A 19,872-nucleotide genomic window follows, 5' to 3' on the forward strand; every position below is an offset into this window, starting at 1 on the left:
TGGTAAGCTGCTTGAAGAGCTTGTTCTTCCTTCCAGGGCAGCGGAGACCTGTGAAACTGGAAGATGAGCGACCTGTACTTCACACAGAAAATAGCTTCTGTTAACTTTTGTGTCAAAAAAGTACAACTGCAAAGGAGCACAGAGAGACAAGCTCAAATTAAACACAAAATTACAGGCTGAGGGAAAGGGACAGCCTGTACAGGCCCCTCCATGGGGAGCCCCAGGGTCAGGTGTGACGTACATCAGAGAAGCCAAAGGGAATGGCAATCTTACGCTGTGCACATGCACTAAACATTCATATTCCACTCCAGTAACTTAAAAATAATTTTATGCTGTATTTTAACTTTGCAAAATAGTAGAAGAGCAAATTCAGCTCTGCATCGTTTTGTGGAAGAAAAAGGATGGTCAATTACATAGATCTCTTGAATACCCTTGCACAAAGGGCAGGGGACTCTTACCTCCAGAAAAACAAACAAACAAACAAACAAAAAAAACACTAATTGTAAGAACCACTCAAACGCAAGGTGAATGTCAGGAGGCACCCACCACCAGCTAAATGAACAAACAGGACAAAAAGCACTGGTACCAATCTCTAAGTATTTACTTTCCTATTTGAAAAGCACAGGTAAGCTGCACAGCATCTCAACTGCACACTTTCACATGAAAAAAAAAAATAAAAAATCACGGGTATGTTAAATCTGGCATCACCTGTTCTCAAATTTTAACGTTGGTTCAGGACACAGCACTGCTTAGAGGCAGAAAGCAAGCCATACTCCTCAGCTCATTTTTGCTCAGTTTCCATACTGACTCAAGTTGTGTCAAAAAGTTTCTCACAGAGAGGTCAAAAAATAAATTCAAAGGATGATACATTTTTCATGCGGACACAAACATTGTTTCTAAACTATCTAGTTTACACCCTTCTTAACACCACAGGAGCTAGTCTATTAAAATGGACTTACGCCAGCCTTTCAACACCCGATTAAGGCAAACAAGAAACCTTTATTCCCTCCTGAGCTGTTCAGGCATTCCTCCGCTTGGGCACAAGCAAGTGCCAGGACACACGAGCTGCTAAGCAAATGCAGCTGACTGGGATTGTTCATCTGTCGATTTCTAGAATTTGTCCCTCAGGGCATTTTTAAACAGCATTTTCTTCTTCAGCTAGGAATAAATAAGGAACCTTTCCCACTTCAAACTGTCATCACCAGTTTCCAAAGGGAGGTATAACAGAGCATGCCTCCAGTTTGGGACACATTGTGAATAACCAGGGCTTTGGTCCCACTCTTCATCTTCTCCCACTGTTCCCAGGAAAGATGTTTTCGTGGCAGATTTTGCTACTATAGCATTAGCCTGGAATTAAAGATGTGATGTATTTTTTCATAAACCGATTGGCCAAGAATCTGACTTGCTACACACACAGTTCAATAGCACAGCTACAAAACTGGATTTACCTCTGCAAATGCTTTTTCCATCAAAAAGCATTTGACATCTATGATGATACCCTACCTTAATTTATCAAACAGAATTAATGAAATAATACTCCATATCCAAACTGCAACCATATACCCCTTTTAAATTGTTCATTTAAAAATCTAAAATAGATTAGGAAAGGCTAGCAACCACTCATCATCAGAAAAACATACTGTTTAGGAAAAAGTACAGTTTATGCACATAACAAAGCTGAAAGTAAAAAATACAGTGTTCCATTGTGTAATAGCTATCTGCTCTAGCACTATGCTCTTTTACATGTATATACATATATATTTATATATATTTTGCAGTCCTGTCAAATGCATCTGCTTCCCTTGGCATAAAACCTTTTTTATTTGGGGTGGTGGCATATGCAGAAAAAGCATCAGCTTGCAATACACTGAAATGAAAAGCTTTAAAAATTCTACAGCTATTACACAACAGGAATTGTGTTAGCAGCCACCGGAACAAAAAGGATGCTACTCCATGAAACAATATCCAAGCCACCAAGCATGACTGCTTTTGCTGCAGGTACCAAACAGGATTATGTTCAGCATTTATTCTGGAACACTCAAAGATCCTAAACTGTTCTTGCAAAACTGCAGATGCAGATTATTTTTGCAACCATTCTCTCACCAAAAAATGGTTTCACATATTCACAGAACATCAGTAAGGAACTTTTCTTTTCTTAGTTTTGTGATTCCCTACACTTTAAAACTTATTATGTGTTGATGTATTAGTTAATTCCTAACTCCTTAATATAAAATTTCAGTTTCCAAAGTTACATTATTTCAAAATCAAAGATTTTAATGCTATCCCTACTTTCTACAGGAACACATCCTATTTATAAGAATGGCTACCTCAGAAAATAATGCAACCAAGGCCATAGGAATTATTCATGTGTGCAAAACATCTTCAAGGAAATCTAGGTCTTAAACTTTTTTTTTTTTTTTTTTTTTTTTTTGTGATTTCACCACAGCTAATGTTTAAACATTGACATTACTTGTTTAGCTGTTTTAAACATTAGTCAAACTGAAACAGTACAATAGGACAATCTCAAGACTAAGCAGCAAATTTGGAAATACAAAGGAATTTAAAAAATCAATCGAAAATAATTTCTCTCTTCCTATCAGCACCTTGGAGATAACAGCTACAAGAAAACATTACTCCAGACTAGACTGAGAACAACTTAGGCTAGAGGACAAGCAGGGTTGGGACAACCCACCCATCCCTGGTGCACCAACTCATTCCGGTGCTGGAAGAAACTCCATCAGGACGTGGACGTTCCTTAACCAACAGAGAAAGGTGACAGAAGTTGCTGTCCCTGCTACAGTGAGTGCCTGGGGTTTCTGCTTAATGCAGCCTGAAAAAAAGAAAAAAAAGGTACAAAACCTCTTGAATTCTTGTATTACAAATTTTTGACACACAGTAGAGGAGCACAAATCATTCATCACTTGAACAACATTTGTATCTTTAGGACTTCAGAACAAGACAGAAGGATTTTTGTTCTTTCTTCCTCCAAAAGTTAAAGAGAGGATAAAAATGCCTCAGAAATCAACGTTTAGAGAAAGGATGCAAAATATTCATCACTTAGTTTAACAGTGTTCAAAAGTACCAGATTACATCTCGCACTGAGGATGCATGAACATTTTCCCTGGCCCCTGCCCCAAGAGACCAGGAAGCTAACTGCGGGAAGTCAGTCCCTGCAGGATCCACAGTAAGTTTACTGCCACAAAGTTTGCTAGTCACAAAGGTACATTTCTCCTTTCCACTGTGTTCTGGGTGCTTCAGGACTGCTGTAACAATATATCTTATTCACAGGCTCCTGCTTTTAAATGCAGACCACAATGGCCTTTTGCTGTACTGAAAGGGAGGTTTCATGTAAAGATCGGGCCTTTGATAAAGCTGGAGAATTAACCATTTACAAAACACTAACTTAAAATATGTTTTTAAACAATTTCTTATTTCCCCTTCCACTTTAATTCATGACTAAGGACTGGTGCTCCTCCAGTCCTTTGTGCTGGGAACAGACAGTGGAGATCTGACCACAGAGGTGTATGGTTTCTCCCAAAATGGTGTTCCCACATCTGCCCCACATCTTTACTGTCTGGCAGAAAAGCAAACCACTGCCACTGCTCCTTCCACTGCTGCTTGCTCTCAAATGCCGTTGCAAAGCATGCCATGCATGAGACAGCTGCTGGGAAAACTGGGAGACAGACCATGGACAGCAGGGGTTGGTTGGATGGAGGCACCTGGTAATGAGGCACAATGGGCTGGGAGCTCCCAAGACATTTCCGCAGCTTGAGGAACAAACACTACTTACTGCTGATTTAAAAACAGAGCATCAACAGCGTTACCCACCTACACCTGAGAGAGGATGAAAAAACCCCTCCTCGTGTCAAGATCCAAAGAGCACAGGTGTACCCTCCCCTCAAACAACTGCAGCAAAGACATCTTACACAGCCCAATCCAAGAATTTAATTGATTTTTCCAGAGAGAAGATTCGAACACAACTTGATCGAAGTTTACAATGCCTATATGAAGATAAATCAGCAGAACAGGGCGCTGCAGCTTCAGCAAAAGCTGTATACCAATATAAAATATAGAAGGTGGAAAGCAGGTTATTTACCTGCAGTGGGTTTATGTGGCAAGGTTTTGGTAGCAGGGGGCTGCAGGGGTGGCCTCGGTGAGAAGAGTCCAGAAGCTGCCCCATGTTAGATAAGGGCCAGTCTCAGCCAACTCCAAAGGGACCCGCCACTGCCAAACCAATAAGCGATATTGAGTGTGCCTCTGTGAGAACAGACTTAAGAAAGAATTAAAAAACTGCTGCACAACAGCAGCTGAGAGAGAAAGGAGTGAGAAACGACATTGCATACCCCAGGGTCAGTGCAGCAGGAGGGCAGGAGGTGCTGCAGGCAGGCAGCAGCAGTTCCCCTGCAGGCTGTGCAGGGAGAGGCCCCTGGTGGAGCAGGCTGTCCCCCTGCAGCCCATGGGTCCCACATGGAGCAGATCTCCACGCTGCAGCCCCCCCGTGGGTGGAGGAGCCCCCGGTGGAGCAGGTGGATGTGGCCTGGAGGAGGCTGCGGCCCATGGAGAGCCCCCGCAGGAGCAGGCCCCGGGCCAGAGCTGCTGACTGTGGGGGACCCGTGCTGGAGCACTTTGCTCCTGATGGATGGACCCCATGGTACGGACCCGTATCTGGAGGAGGTCTTGAAGAGCTGCTGCCTGTGGGCAGCCCCTGCAGGATCAGTTTGGGAAGGACGGCATCCCATGGGAGGGACCCCACGGGGAGCAGGGGCAGAGAGGAACCGTGAAGGAGCGGCAGAGATGAAGCGTTAGGGACTGATCCCAGCCCCCATTCCCTGTTCCTCAGCACTGCTCAGGGGGAGGACTTGGAGAGGGTGGATGGGGAGAAGGTATTTTTAGTTTCTCTCTGCTCTAGCTTGTTAGTAATAGGTAATAAATGACATTAATCTCCCTATTCTGAGTCTGTTTTGCCCGTGACAATAATTGTTGAGAGATCTCCCTGTCCTTAGCTCAACCCTTGAGACTTTTCCATCATATTTTCTCCCTTTTCTTTGACAGGGTGTGAGAGAACGATTGTTTGTGAGTTCAGCTGCCCAGTAAGGTAAAGTATCTGTAGTATTTTGGTGGTTTTATCTGCACACATTTTGGGCTTAGCCTTTGATATTCATCACAATGCCAACCATTCTCTCATGCACTTTCCCCCACTGCATCTGTTGAAAATAAAAGCCAGGAAGCATAAAGCCAGGAACAGAAAAAATCTGGATTGCAGTCATGTCCCAAAAGCCTGGGCACCCAACAACAGCAGTGAGCACTCTGCCATCACAGCCATCTCTCCCCCCTCCAGCAGACAAGCTGCGGTCACCGCTGGCACAGAACGCGTGTAGCGAGCACCCAGCCTCTGGAGGCATGTGGTGTGCTTTATTTTTAGATTTCTTTTTAAAATAAGTGTTATGCCTTTAGTGTGAGAACACTTCAGCGCTCTTTAATCTTTGGGCTTTAACGTGCATAATACAATAACTCTGGACTGCAGAGGGAAGCGAAAAAAACGTACAAGAAATGTTCCTGAATCACACTATTTTACTGAACAAAGGATTGGGGCGTGATTAGCTGGAAATTATGTTTCCGGGTCAATTGTTCTTTCACTGCTTCTCTACTTATGCATAGACTGCTTTTGTGTTTTGTGCGCAGCTAGGGATCCTGGGGACTGACAGAGTGAAAAGAGGCAAGCTGAGCAGCCAAGGAACTGGAAAACCAGTGGAGCTTCAGCCCCTTTTGTGACTGGCGATGGAGCATGACTGAACCACCAGCAGGGACCTACCTGCAGGCACCCAGTGGTCCTGTTGATGCCCCACAACGTGAGCTGGGGCAGTGGCAGGCAGGAAGGGGAGGGGGGTGCCATGTGAACTGCCTCACAACTGCTGGAAACTAAGAAACCAGCGCCTGGATTTTAAAATGTGTTGTCTACAAATATGAGTAGATTCCAAGAACTTCGAGCTAACTTTTGAGAAGCCTCAATTTCCTTCTCTCCTCTGAGCTTTGGAAGCATTCTTTGGGATCTGTTGGCTACAGCTGGCAAGCCGTCTCTAAGACAAGACTGACTCAAACTGTCCTTTCTAAAGTAGCTTCTTGCAGTACTCAGTATTAAATATCTATATGCAAAATAAAAAAAAAAAGTTATGGTGTAAAATCTGATTTGAATCACCACACCGTTGTGTGGGCAGAGTGTTTGCCATCACACAGCATTAGACATTTTACAGGCACGTTGTGCAGATATGATACTTACCACTTTCTCCTTAGTCAAGAAATTGCAATACATCCAAGTCTGACAAAATCAGCACGTGAAACACTTGGGAGAGGGCAGGCAGGGCAGGGAGTGGAGCAAGGGAGAGGGAGAATGATGGCATGAGAGAGACAGCACAATGCCACGTCTGGAGCAGACCCTCCTGGGCTTGCACTGCTCACATACAGAGAGGTTTTGATAAGACTTGTGTATAATGGTTCTTAAGCAGAAACCACAGCAAAGGGCAACAAGACCAGAATTTTTATTAAGAGACTCAAGACTATAAAAAACAATTTTGATGTCCTACCCCATCAGCTGTGTTACTTTAAATGAGATCCTAACCAGCTTCCCCTCAACAATTCACTGCTTTTGTTGGTGTGATTTCATGTATTTCTCCTCTTTCCTTAAATAGAAAAGGCAGAAATACAATGCACAAATCCCTTTTTCCACTGAATCTAGTAGCAGTCAGTAGATAATTCATGCTAATTTTCAAAGTCTTTTTATTTTGAATTCAGATAAAATTTGATAATTTTGCAGATATTAAATCATTTCTTTCTGAGTATGAAAAATTGCTTCTGATCACCAAAGGAAATTAGGTTAATGAGGGCAGAAATACTTATGCCTACTTTACCTACTAACTAAATCATGCAGAGTGGCCCCAAAGAGCAAGGCAAATCTGAAACAACATATATTTAAGTGGGGAAGAATCAGGCAGAGTCCCAGACAGAGTAAAATTTTTCTTAACTTCTGTGCACTTGAAAAGTTCCATCAAAAAATAACATTTTAAATACCAGTGGCTGAAAAAACTTGGTTAAAGTAACGTAGTCTTCAGTAGAAACACAGACATTCAAAATGCAGCAAATGGAAATAATTCACTTCACTGGTCTACATGCAACACAAAACGCTTCTCCCTGCTTATGCCCCCCAGCCCCTGTGTCTGGGGGTTGATGCCTGGCGCTGGGTTGTTTCCCAGAGCATGGGAATTCACACACTGCCTGTGCTTTTTCCCAGTATTGGCCCAGCCTGCTCGGCTCTGCCTGGCTGTGACACCTGCTGTAGCTGCTCGCCGCAGCTGCACTCCAGCCGCATGGCCTTCAGGTTTCTACTGCAAACTGCCAATATCCAGGTTAATCCTGCAAAACCAGAGGGAAACATGAAATGCAGTGCTTAACATTGTGTGCAGAGCTCAGCACATACCCAAGTTACAATTCCTGGCTGCCAGACTCGGTGCCTAAAATACATTTGCTCAGCAAAAACACTGAATATTGCTTTCAGATTTTTTCAAAACATTGAAACAGCAAAATGACAGGACACGAAGGTAAGTATTTACTCACAGGAGCTGGGTGATCTGCTTCTCTCAAATATTAATCTCTCATAACCGAGCTTTGACTCTGCCCTTCATGAACAGAGAAGATGCTACTTGTTCTCTCGTTCAACATCATTACTGCAGGTCAGCATAAATGTCACAGTAAGCATCACAGGCAGGGATCTCCCAGACTGTCCCATCTGAGCTCTGCAATACAGCAAGCAATACAGCAAGGATGTGCTGCCTCTTCAGAGAGGTTTCATCAGGATAAGCTTAAAATACCTGGGGCTCTATGATGCTCCTTCAGATGAGACCAAGGCCACACCTCACCTCCCCAAACCTTCACTGCAGTCACAGCTCCAAACCTTTCCTTTTCCACTGTATATTGGTTCCCAGCTAGTTAAACTTTCAGCTCTCACATCAAAAGCTGCTCCCTTCCATTTATTTTTCTTTGGGGCAGTTTCTCCACACTTTGTGGATTTATAGACAACAATCCTTTCCAAATTCATTGGTTTTCCTTCAGAGCTGGGACTTATGAGTTATTTTAATGGTGGTTGCTCAAAAAAACTACATTTGTGTAGAAACAAAGCCCTTCGTGAGCAGCAGCACAAATACAAGCTTCAGAGGTCTGTATTCCCCAGGGGACCTCAGGGGGCAGCAGCTCGAACAGTGAAGAAGGACCAGGATATTTCTAAGGACAGGGGTCATTTCTCAGGACTGAGGTTCAGCATTTTTAAGGATGTGCTTGCAGCCACCTGAGATCTGCAGTGACTCCAGAAACAATGAATTGGGGCCTGGGTAATTTACAGTGAAAGGACTATGCTGCCAAAAAGCACAGCCCATCCTGCCAACTGTTTGAGCAGTGTTGGGCCCATGCCTTATTGCATGTAGGACCCACGTTTATCTGGAAATACCTGTTGTTGAAAAGCAAATACAGAAAGATAACCTGCAGAGTATAATTTTATAAAACAAATTATGTCCTCAAAGAAGAAGCTGTGCATTATCATTTACTAGATATCTTGAGTGTTATCAGTGGAGCACTGGTTAGAAGCAGGCATACTGACCTATCTAGGTTTTCTAATGTTTTTCCTTGTTATCAAGCAGGAAACAGAGAGAGTTGGAGTTAATAACTCGCATTGATACACATAAATCAATATGGTATTTGATATAACACCATAATCATTAACTAGTTCTGCAGAGACAATGGTGACTTCCAGAACAAAGGTGCTTTACGGAGAGGGAGAGTCAAGCCAAAGGGTTTTTTGTGTTGAGAAAACTTACTAATGCAGTTCCTCAAAATGCAGATTTTCCAAATGCAACTGGAGAAGGCCCCGAGCAGCTCAACCCAACTTTGATGTTATCCCAGCTTTGTGCAGGAGGTTGAACAAGTGACTTCCAAAGGTCTCTCCCAAAACCATTTTCTGTGGTTGCACTGGAACCTATACGACCAGACCTTTGTCATAAACTGGTGGTTCAGAACCAGAACAGACTGGAAAGAAAGTGTTGGCGTACTGACCAGCTGTGTTAGACAGTGTGCTGGTCCTCCTACTGACACAGAAAGGGAACAGAAGCACTGGATACAGCAAGAGAGTTATTTCTGTCAGGAACTTGCCATTGCATAAGGCATAGCAAAATCTTACATGGAACGCTGCACATCTTTCCATTTCATGCAAATCGGTATCATTGCAAAGCAGAAGGCAAATAGGGAAGGAATACAGGGTAATACATGGTGCAGTGAGGCTGAGGGAAGTGACCCAAGAGTCCAGCAGAACAAACCAGAATGACTGTGCCAAATGCAGCATAGAAGGAAAAAAAGGAAAGCGATTACCTGACCTGTAGCAGAGAGGTACAGAACCAAACGAGGCTTTCTGTAAGACGGCAAGAAATAATCAATGCTTTTCAGGTAGAACTGATATGGGCAGCAGATGACAGCACAGCAAGGCTACGCTAGACGAGCCAGGAGCGCCTTTATCTTCCCAAAGCCTTTCAGAAAGCATTTTTGCATGTTTGCTCCACTTCGGCCAAAGCCACAGACACATCTTGTACCACCACGACCTCCCTGCTCCACCTCTGCCACTTCCCAGACATCTGCTAGCACACAGCAGGTCTAACGATCACCCCATCACAGCTCCCCAGGAACAGCAGCAGATTTACAGAGGGACAAACACTGCTTGGACAACGTCACATCTGCTCCTGAAACAGGGTGGAAATCTCCCATCCCCCTGGCTCACAGGCAACCCCTGACATACCAACACCAGTGAGCAAATGAGACAAAAGTGCTTCAACTACAACAGAACTACAGAGAGGAAGATAGATAAAGTTGATGCAACCAAGGTAACAAAGCAAGCTCAGACACAGAAACAAGGAATACAGCAGTTCATGGGTGCTGAAACCACACTATTGAGAAGGACTTAGATTATGCACCTGTGGGGACCTCTTACTGTATCTACATTAATTTTAGACTCGTTTTTATTCTGGTTCTAATAAAAACTTGTACCTGTGCATGCATTTCATACATACGCATACACTGCATGCATTTTCACTGAAGTAGGGAGGAATCTATTTGTTTAGAAGTTTAGGCAGCTAACTGTTCTCTGAAGGATAACCTAAACAATGTGAGCAATCACTGGACAAGACACCAGGACTTCATCTCTGAGGGTCAAAAACTTCAGGTGAGGATGCCAGCAGTCTCCTAACACAGGTACAGAAGTCATCTATTCCAAATTATCCCACCCCATACACATTAAGCTAGTATTTGCTACCAACACTTCCACATACGAACTGTGTACGCCTGAAATCCAGCTGCAGCACCAGGCGTCTGTACGCACCGCAAGTGTCAGTGGATGTAAAAATATGTATACGCTCACTTTCCTGGAATTCTGTCCATCTAGGGGTACTGCTGCTTTCAAGCCACTCGGAGGGCTCTGCTGTTTGCGTGGTTCACAGAACAGCCACCACAGCTCCGTATCAGAGGGACCCATACGGGTCTCAGAACCCTCACCAACCCGACCCAACACTCTACAAGTGAAAAAAAGAAGGCTAGGGGTTTAGTTAGGACATGCCAAACGATGACTATGGCTCAACAGCCAGAGCAGCCTGGCCTGTACAGTGACAGTGAAGTATTCCATTTGTAACCATCCTCTCACCTCTTGCCAGGATACCCTGCTGCCTAGCTGTTCTTCTGGGTCTCCTGATGAGAGAAAGTCTGCAACTAAACACAGCGTTAGTGTTTTCTGCCTCTTCCCAAACAAAGGGACTACACTGCCCTGATTAATATGACCATTCTCTACTTTATGCCCTATTTGGGCTACACCAGAGCACTGAACCTAGGCAAGAAACCACCAGAAGGCAGGTATGCAAGCAAGGGAGCAGCAGCAACAAAGCCAAAACCTTGGCTACTGTCAAGGAACTATGTTATACCAAAGGCTACCAGGGGAACAATTCTTTTCCTGCTTTCTGCCATTGCACTATAAAAGCTATGGCCATCAAAATATTGTCTTTCTTTTTCCTTTATAATTCAAAGCAGCCTGTTCCATCCATGCTGTCCTATAAATCGGATGACTCTCTGGCAAGAGAGTAACAGTCAATAGCCACATTCCTCAAATGCAACAGAGCTTTTATTGCAAGATTTCAACATTGTATTTCCAGTCTCTTCCACAATCACTCGATGCAATCACGAAGAGCTATTTAGAAAATGTCCTCAAGCACATCACGAAAGCTTGCTTATGACCAGAAAGCCCACTTGCTTTTAAAGTAAATTTCTTCAACAGGTTATGGTGCAAGGCAGAGATTGAAGCTGCAATAGGCTTGTGCCTTGTGCCTACAGAGCCAGCAGGGACACCGATGCTGAGAGAGGCTGCAAACATGCCTAACAAGGACAGCAGAACAGGCCTCACGAGTATCGTGGGCATACATCAATTCATTGTAGACGTCCTGTGCACCAAAGCTGTCAGAGTACACGGCGTGCTACCTGAACACGGTGACCACCCGGTGCACCCTCAGCACGCCAGGATTAACAAGCAGCCTGCGCACGAGGCAGGCTGGCTGCTGCTCCCCTCAGAAGGCTCTCTTCTGCTGCAGCACGGCAGAAGGTGAGACCCAGCCAGACCCTGCCCTGCAGCTGCCGGGCCCAGTGGCACCACGGAGAGCACCAAAGCCCAGGGAATCATTTTGCTTCCAGGCAAGTTCATTCACACATCTTATTAACGGTGAACTCGGTTGCTTTATCTACTGTGGAGAAGCGGGAGGAAAAGCATGTAAGAAGATTAGGTTAATACTATATTTAAGCATATGTAAGGACAGTGAATGAAATACTGATTATGCACTCACTCAATTCAAAAAAAAAAAAAAAAAAAAAAAAAGCAAAAAAAAACTCACTTTCTAATAATAGTTCCAGGGAATAAGAGGAGAGAAACCAGGCTGCACCAGAAAAACAGACACAGCCACAGCAGTACTCACACCCATCAGCACTGGAGCCTACGGAAATCAACTTTGGCACAACAGGACAACCTACCCAAAGGCTTGCAGGTCATCGCTCCCTGCGCACAGACACTGCGGTACATTCTGGGAGGATTTTCCAACTTTTTATCATTGTGGACAAACGTATAGCTAGGTTTCATGAAACTTCCCAGATTTCCGCAAGGAGACTCAAACATGGGGGCAATGCCAACTTCACACAGACAGCTCTTGACTTCACAGCACTGGAAGGACGCGTCGGTCCTCATGCAATGCCAGAGGGAGACTCGAGCGCTCACCCTGCCACGAATCCGAGCACTGAAAGCTTGGAGGGCAGGCTGCGGGGTTAAGAGAGGATTTTCTACACTTTCTTGAAGGCGCTTTAGCCTGTGAGACTTTGACCCTTTGACTGTACTTTGTCAGAAGCTCACACCAGCCCTGGAACTAGACCCCCACGCTTTCGCTGGCGTCAGCTGTACTTGCTGGCTTCGCACCCTCCAGAGCTGCTAACTCAGCAAGCGGTCCCAGTTTAGCTTCTGGTTAATCAAAGGCTGAACTAGCGATGAAGGCACAATCCCATCACAAACTTGCAGGTGGCAAGACGTGTCCCCAGAGCTCATCCTCGTGTTTTCTGGCACCTAATGGGAGTCCACACTCACTGCTCCTCTGTGAGGACCAAAGCACAACAGGCAGAGACAGCCAGGGGTTGCCACAGGCAGCAGACTCCTGATTGCAGTTAAGATGCTAACATGCACCTCCAAAACACGACTGCCAGAATCCCTGTTTCTAGTTAAGCATTAATTTCCAGCTACTCTTTGTTATCAAAACACAGTATCACACTACATCAAACTACAGAACACTGCTTGGCATCGGTGAGTGGCAGGAGATAAAAAGCATCTGTAAAAATACTACTCCAGGAATGTCTGTATGATACATATTAAATCCCAGGAAAGCACATCTGCTTTCAGCACTTGAGTGATGACTTCACTGGCTGTAAGAGTGCTTCTAACCAAGAGAGAGGCTGCAACTTGAGAGCAGACACCAAAGCGAATTCTTCTGGGAAAATGGGGCTGTAGTGCCACACGGCACCTCTGGGAACTCTGGCGAGGAAAAAAAATGGGAATGCATTATAGCCGATCTGGAAAACATGACTCCTTGGTTTATTGGGGAAGATGACCTTAACTCAGGGCAGACATGTGGCCTCCCTTGTGGCTCCACACCTGCCACACAGCACCCAGATTTTGTGCCGGCAATTAGTCCCAAGGGGCTGAACACCTCCCTGGATTAGTGTCCAAAGGGGACATTCAACCAGCTCCGATGCTTAGGTTACAAAAGCTATTCTTTGTGTATAACGCAAATTCGTGTATAATACAAATTTGTCCTCATTTGTGTGATGAAAAAAAAGGCATGCTCAAACGGATTAATAAGCTATCATGAACATGATCTCTTCTGAAATAAAACACACTGCTGAATTCCCATCATGCAAAAGCACCTAAAACACGTACACTGCAAAGCTGACCAAAGGCTACCAGGACTTAAAAAAAAAAAAAAAAAAAAAAAAAAAAAAAAAGTAATTGGGACAAATACTTGACAAACCAGAAGTTCTCCTCCTCCTTCTTTGGTCTCTCGATGTGAACTACGTGTGTCAGGAGCAAGCTTTATAACCCGGGCAGCAAAGCAGGGTAATCAGGCAGGCTCCCCCCACAAGCTAGCTTCATTACAAGTTTCTCACAGACAGAGCACAGTTTGGCCACCTAACATCCAACTGTGCATGCTCATACCTCTCATTTTTCAGTTACGTAAATACAGCAGTACTGGTCCTCTATCTTTAAACGTGAAAAATATGGGAAGTTTAAGAACAAACGCAGCGTTGAAAGGTGTTATCTTAGCCTGTTTTCCATCAGCATACGTTTTTCCTTCCCATCCTCATAATAGGATCCAGGGTGGGCCAGGCCCAGGCTCCCCCCAGCCCATTCTCAGGGGCCGCCCTCTCCCCTCGGCAGCCACTGCAGTTACAGGGCAAGTCTGCGGAGTCATCTTCCTTCACTCTCCTACTGCTCAGCAGGATCTCCCGAGTTACAGTCCATACCTTGACGTTTATACTGTCCCCAGCTGGATTCTTCTACCAGGGCCGTCCACACTTGTGCAAAATGTTATTGAGAAAAAATAGGGCTGCTCCTGCCTTTGAATTAAAGATCCTACTGTGCTCTTACTAGGATTCACATGAAGACTTCTTTTTTTAATTACTCAGCGACTGTGCTCAATATTTGAGCTGAAAAATAAAAAATCATTTTGATTCAGAATGGACTTAGTAAACAATTTGTTGTTTAATACAGTCTCCACCAAAGAAGTCAGAGATAATTTTTCCCCTCTAATAGTTCCCCAGCAGGCTGTGCCCAAACATTACACTATAATTAAGCTATGAAAAAGGCCATGAAAGTTCAAACTTAAAGACTCATTTGCTAATAAAGATGAAAAGCTGAATAAATCAACCTAAATAAAAACCCACTTCATTTTAGATATACTGAAGAGTTTCTGCAGAAGTCCTTCTGAATGAGAGGCAGATACTGCCTCTGAAACTCAAACAGATCAAGCAGAAGCCTCAACTTCTGGCTGAGGTTGTTTCACAAGCCCTGTGTAAAAACTTCATTTTCAACGTGCTACAACCGAGAAACAGAATAAACTGAAGTTTCCATACTTGCGTGTTTTCTTTTTGAACAAATTTTAAGCAGTTAACCTCTTCCCAGAGTTGATATATGACAGTACTAACAGCAGAAAGGAGTAGGGAGAGCCGCTGGAAAATTAAGAGACCCAGTATATGCAGAGTTTGAAACAAATACAAGTTGGCATTGGTATAGTCCTGAAGCCTGGCATTACCAAAGGCCCTCTCACTAAATTGTTTATACAACTTAAGGCATTAGTAACAACAGCAACAGACAGCAAGGAAATCAGTTAGACAGTACACCCTGACACTCAGCTTTGAATTCAAGTTCATCACCAAATGAGGAAGCTTTCTACTTTCCTTTAAATTAACGATCCTTCCCCACTTTCTCAAAATAAAAATACCTCAGATATTCAGCACCTACCCACGAGGCCCAAAACACAGGTCTGAGAGCTCCATTCTGTTAGAATCTCTTCAAAAGAGAAGTAAAACAAAATTCAAAGGTTGACAAAAAGCCTCAGAAAACAAACTGGAAGAGATCATGAGTATAAATACCCTAAATCTGTGCTGGCGAAAACAGGAAATAGGCAATGCTCTTCAGTCCCCAGAACAGACTTGCCTTTTGCCAAAAGCACTTTACACAGAAAAACCCTGACCCACAGGGTTACGCAGCACCTACACAAGGGCACTTTCCTGGAGAACTGCAAGAAGTCTTCACTGTGACATTTCAAATCTTCCCTGATTTCTCAGTCGCAAGCAGGCTTGCTCCAGTCAGCTCCCGCTTCAGCCCCAAGGGTAAGGATGTGCTGAAAGGACAGTGATGGTGCCCAGAGCTGGCCTTTGTTCCCTCCTCACCTAAGGCAATATAACACTGCTGGCCCCTGCCCTCATGAAAGAAAACAAGGAAACTCAGCTCCTCCTGGAATGACTTGTGAAACTTGTTTTCCTGTTTGTCTTTCTACCACCAAGATCCTCTGATGTCTCAATAATATATATCCAGCCAGCCAACACCTTTTCCTCTAGCTGGAGTGATAATCTGAGAACTTCCTCCACTCAGCTGCTTGTCCTCGCAGGCAGTCTTGGCACTTGCCTTTGACATCTTTACCCTCTTGTCAAATCTGATCGGCTTCTCAATGTTGTTGACCAATTTCATTCAGGACGCTGGCAGCGTGATGCTTATGCAATGGGAAATAAAGCCAAGAAACATATAGGGGTGGCGGAGGGAAAAGACGTTTGTTCACAGAGGCAATCCTGTTTTAAAAAGCAAAGGCAGCATCCTCAGTACAAGAGACAGAAGCACAAAGAGACCTAACCCTGCCACGTCAGGGAAGACATTAAAGAAACCAATTAAAGAAGACCTATTGCTTCTCCTCTCCGTGCACATAAAAAAAAAAAATACATGAAATTAGGAGAAAAAAAGAAGACAAAAACCACAGAAATACAAAACCATCACACCAAGCCATCAGGTACAAATGAAAGAAGCTTGTGGCTTCCGCACTTTCACAGATGCTCGGTATCACACAGGGGAAATCTCGGTGCTGACACTTGCAGCACCACCGCAGAAGGCAACACCTCCGACCTCCGCAGCTCCCCCTGGCCCGCAGACCACCCGGGGCCATCCCAGCGGGCAGATCCTTCCTGCAGCTCGCCGGCCGAGGGGACAGCACCGAGCCACTGAGTCACGGCGCTGGCAGCTGGCCCTGGCTCGCCCCCGCAGCCGCCGACAAAGGCTGCACCGCCGCAGCTCAAGGTAACCTCTCCTCTCCTGCCGCCAGCCAGAGCTCCCTCTGCACACCACAGCCGACCAAAGCTGCAGCTGAGCCACGGCGGGGAAAGGAAAAAGACCCCAATTTCCCTCTGCAGCCAGACACCCTCCAGGCAGCTGCTGCCCAGGGCGTCCCTCTCGGCCAAGCTCAGCTCCCAAAGCCGTGTAACACCACTTACCTGACACAACCCCTGTTGTTTGTTGGTTCTTCTGGTTTGTCCTTTTTTTTTTTTTTTTTTAAACGTACAGAGGTGCTGCTGCTCAGCCACAGACCCTGACACTCACAGCTGATTCCCACAAGACTCCAAGGCCTGCTGACAACCTCTTCGAGGATGCAAATCACAAAAAAAACAGTATTTCTCAGACCTACCGTGCAAGCAACATTCATTAAAAGGATGGAAAAAAACGTACTCTGCAGTTAAACAGTAGGAAAGAGCAAAAATAGCAACATTGTATGCAAACAGGAAAAAAGCTTGCTAGAAAATATATTTTCATTTGCTTACATAATCAATTTCCCAAACATTATTCTTCTTATCATGCAACACTTATAAAGGTATTTCCTTTAAAACCAAGGTACATAAATAACAGCCTCTACTAACAAACACTGTCTAAAACCACAGTTTTAATCTTTGGTACTTAAACCTAAACTGAAATCCATAGCGTGGCAGCTGGAAGGCCTGAGTTTTAAAGGTGCCAAGCATTTACGGGTTCCAGAAGCTGCAGAAGCAGGAAGCACTACGCTTATCAGACCGCATCCTCAGATGCTCCAGCAAGGATTCTCACCTCACACACCAGGAGTCCTGCACCCACTGAACTGACTTCCAGTGCAAGGGGCACCGAGCTGACAAGCAACACCCCCAGTCAGCCTGTTTCAATCACTCCTCAGATCACCACGGCACAGAGGCACACCAACCTGCTGTTTCAGCTGACAAATTGTTTCTCGCTGGGGGCATTTCTACCGCTGCCATCCCCAAAACTTCCGTAAGTCACGGATCACATCCCAAAAACATCAGTGCAAGTTTCTCAGAGAGTTCTCCAACACAAACATTTGCTGTCACCTTACTTGAGAGCAACCCTTCGCTCCTAGGCAGGATCTCTGACCACGTTACTGCAAACAACCCAGGGCACCAGCACGCCAAGCACAGAGAGGAGTTTGTCCAGAAGCAGGAGCACCAAAACCGGTTCCAGCCCCAGAGCTGGGACCACACTGTGATGATGTCGGGTCTGAGCTAATAACCCAGTCGCCTAAAAGGTTTTACTCACTCAAAATACAAGTTGGCTTTTGAAAGAGGGGAAAAAGAAGTCCCACTTACTTCTAAAGAACAAGATAAAGACACTCCAGAAGACTTAGGTGCTCACAGCAAGAGACACCCACCACTAGAAGCTGTGGCAATGTATTTCTATTCACAAACTAAATACAGAAATACAAAAGGGCACTGAACTTTCACTAGAGCAGATGGCTCTGAATAAGCTGGGGCAAATAGGAGAATGGCTTGGGGGATGTTTTACAGCTCTGCTCACATGCTTGTGAGCTAGTGAACGCAGCGTGAGCAAAGCTAAGGAACACATCCCCGTCCAAACACCAAGCAGAACGTCCTCTATGCTGCCTTCACAGAAAGCAAGCCTCCATAAATCACATTCTCCCCCTGCCGAAAAAGCAGGCAGCCCGACGTGACCCAGTGCAGCAGCGGCCATTGGAGTCACCTGCTGGAGAGCAACCCAAGAGCCACCAAGCGCTGGCGCGGCCGGGCTGCTCTCGCCGCAGCAGGGGGATGGCGTTGGAGCACGGCAGCCGTGCAGAGAAGCCTCGGCGAGCACCCAGCTGCTGGAAAGAAACTTTGAGAGCCCCTCTTTGCAGGGAGCTAGAGCCACTACTGAGCTTCTCCTCCGGTCACCGCAAGCCTCCACGCGGTATAGGGGCCAAGACCACATCATTCACTGCAGGAAAAAAAAAGCTAAACAGCCAGAGGATTTGGCAAACCCTCCAAAAACATCTCTCAGGCGTCCTAAAAGCACCAACAGCCATTCAAGACGCGGCTGTTTATACTACGAGCCTCATTACACGGGAGGCCTGCCTGTGTTTAGAGACAGATATTGCTACGGCCGAGTGCTAGCCGAGCCCAAACAATTATTTTTACAAGGGCAGTCCATCACCAATTATTCTAAACATCTCCAGCGCCCTGCAGCCTGGCCTGCTGCCACCCTCCAGCGCCGTGGTTCCCGGAGCGCTGCGAGCAGGTAGCCCACGGGCAATGCCCACGCCAAAATAACGCGAAACATGGCGGGGGCAGCGCCGGGGATGGGGTTGGGGATGGGGTTGGGGTTGTGGGGGGCGCCCGGGCACCCCCCCCCGCGGCGGGCGGCAGCCGCAGCGCCCAGCCCGGGCCGCGCTCGCCTCCCCCCCGCGCAGCCCCCGGGCACCTGCCGCCGCGTCAGGACCTGGACAGGTCCCGCGGGGCGCTCGCACCGCCGCCGCCTCCTCCCGAGCCGTGCCGAGCCGTGCCCAGCCTCGCCTCGCCTCGCCTCGCCTCTCCTCGCCTCACCTCCCCCGGCGCTGCCCGCGCCCCTCCGCCGCCGCCGCCGCTCCGCCATCCGCAGCCCGCCCCAACCCAGCGGCGGCTCCCGCTGCGCCGCCGCCGCCGCCGGCTCCGTGCGCGCCTGCGCGCGGCCGGGGCACCCGGCGGTGCGCGCCCCCGCCGACGCGCAGGCCGCGCCCGCACCGCGGGGCGGGGCCCCGCGCAGCGCCACAGCCGCCCCCATGGCGGGGCCCGCGCCCCTCACGGGCAGGGGACGGAGCCCGGCTGAGGGGCGGCGGCGCTGCGCCGGGAGGACTGGGTCGCCTGCCGGCTTTCTCAGCCGCTCAGCCCTGGAATCTGTCGTTGCTCCTTTCCTCCCGTCTGCCTGAGCGCTTCACCCAGCCCCGTCACCTCGTTCCCAGCACAGAGGTTGCCTGGTCGAGCAGAAATCTCGATTTCCCAGCCTTCTGTCCCTTTGAACGATCACAAAAAGCAGTTCAATAAACCATCAGCTTACTTAATTTGCTCTCGGGTAATATTTTTTTCATCTAAGTAGCCACATGAAGCACAATTACCTGCAGCCTTTATGCCCAGAGCATGGTTGCAGAGCCAAGAGATGACCACCGCTGCCCAGCACAGCACCCCAGGGTGCCTCCACAAAGCCAGCAGTCCTGCATGTGCTGGGGAGGACAGCAGACAGCCCCCAGTCCAGCTCCATGTGTTCAGGGAGAGATCAGGGTGGAGGTGAACCCACCTGCAAAAGCATCAGCTCCGTGCCCAGATACTGCCCAGAAGCAAACTGAGAGCTGGAAGACTGGAGGAAGGAAGGAGCAGTGCTGTGTATGTGCACTTCTAGGCATCCAGGAGGCAAAGCTGCCCTTGTCACAGTAAAAA

General features: G+C 46.6%; 1 protein-coding gene across 1 annotated transcript in view; it reads right to left on the reverse strand.

The window, feature by feature from the left end:
- Positions 1 to 19,044, reverse strand: part of ADARB1 (adenosine deaminase RNA specific B1) — a 62,195-nt gene extending 43,151 nt beyond the window's left edge. The window contains exon 1 of the mRNA XM_032190280.1: positions 19,006 to 19,044. The gene's annotated coding sequence lies outside the window, so the exon portion shown is untranslated. The remainder of the gene's footprint in view (positions 1 to 19,005) is intronic.
- Between the last annotated feature and the right edge of the window lie 828 nt (positions 19,045 to 19,872).

This window comes from Aythya fuligula, chromosome 6 (genome assembly GCF_009819795.1).
Source record: "Aythya fuligula isolate bAytFul2 chromosome 6, bAytFul2.pri, whole genome shotgun sequence".
NCBI lineage: Eukaryota > Metazoa > Chordata > Aves > Anseriformes > Anatidae > Aythya > Aythya fuligula.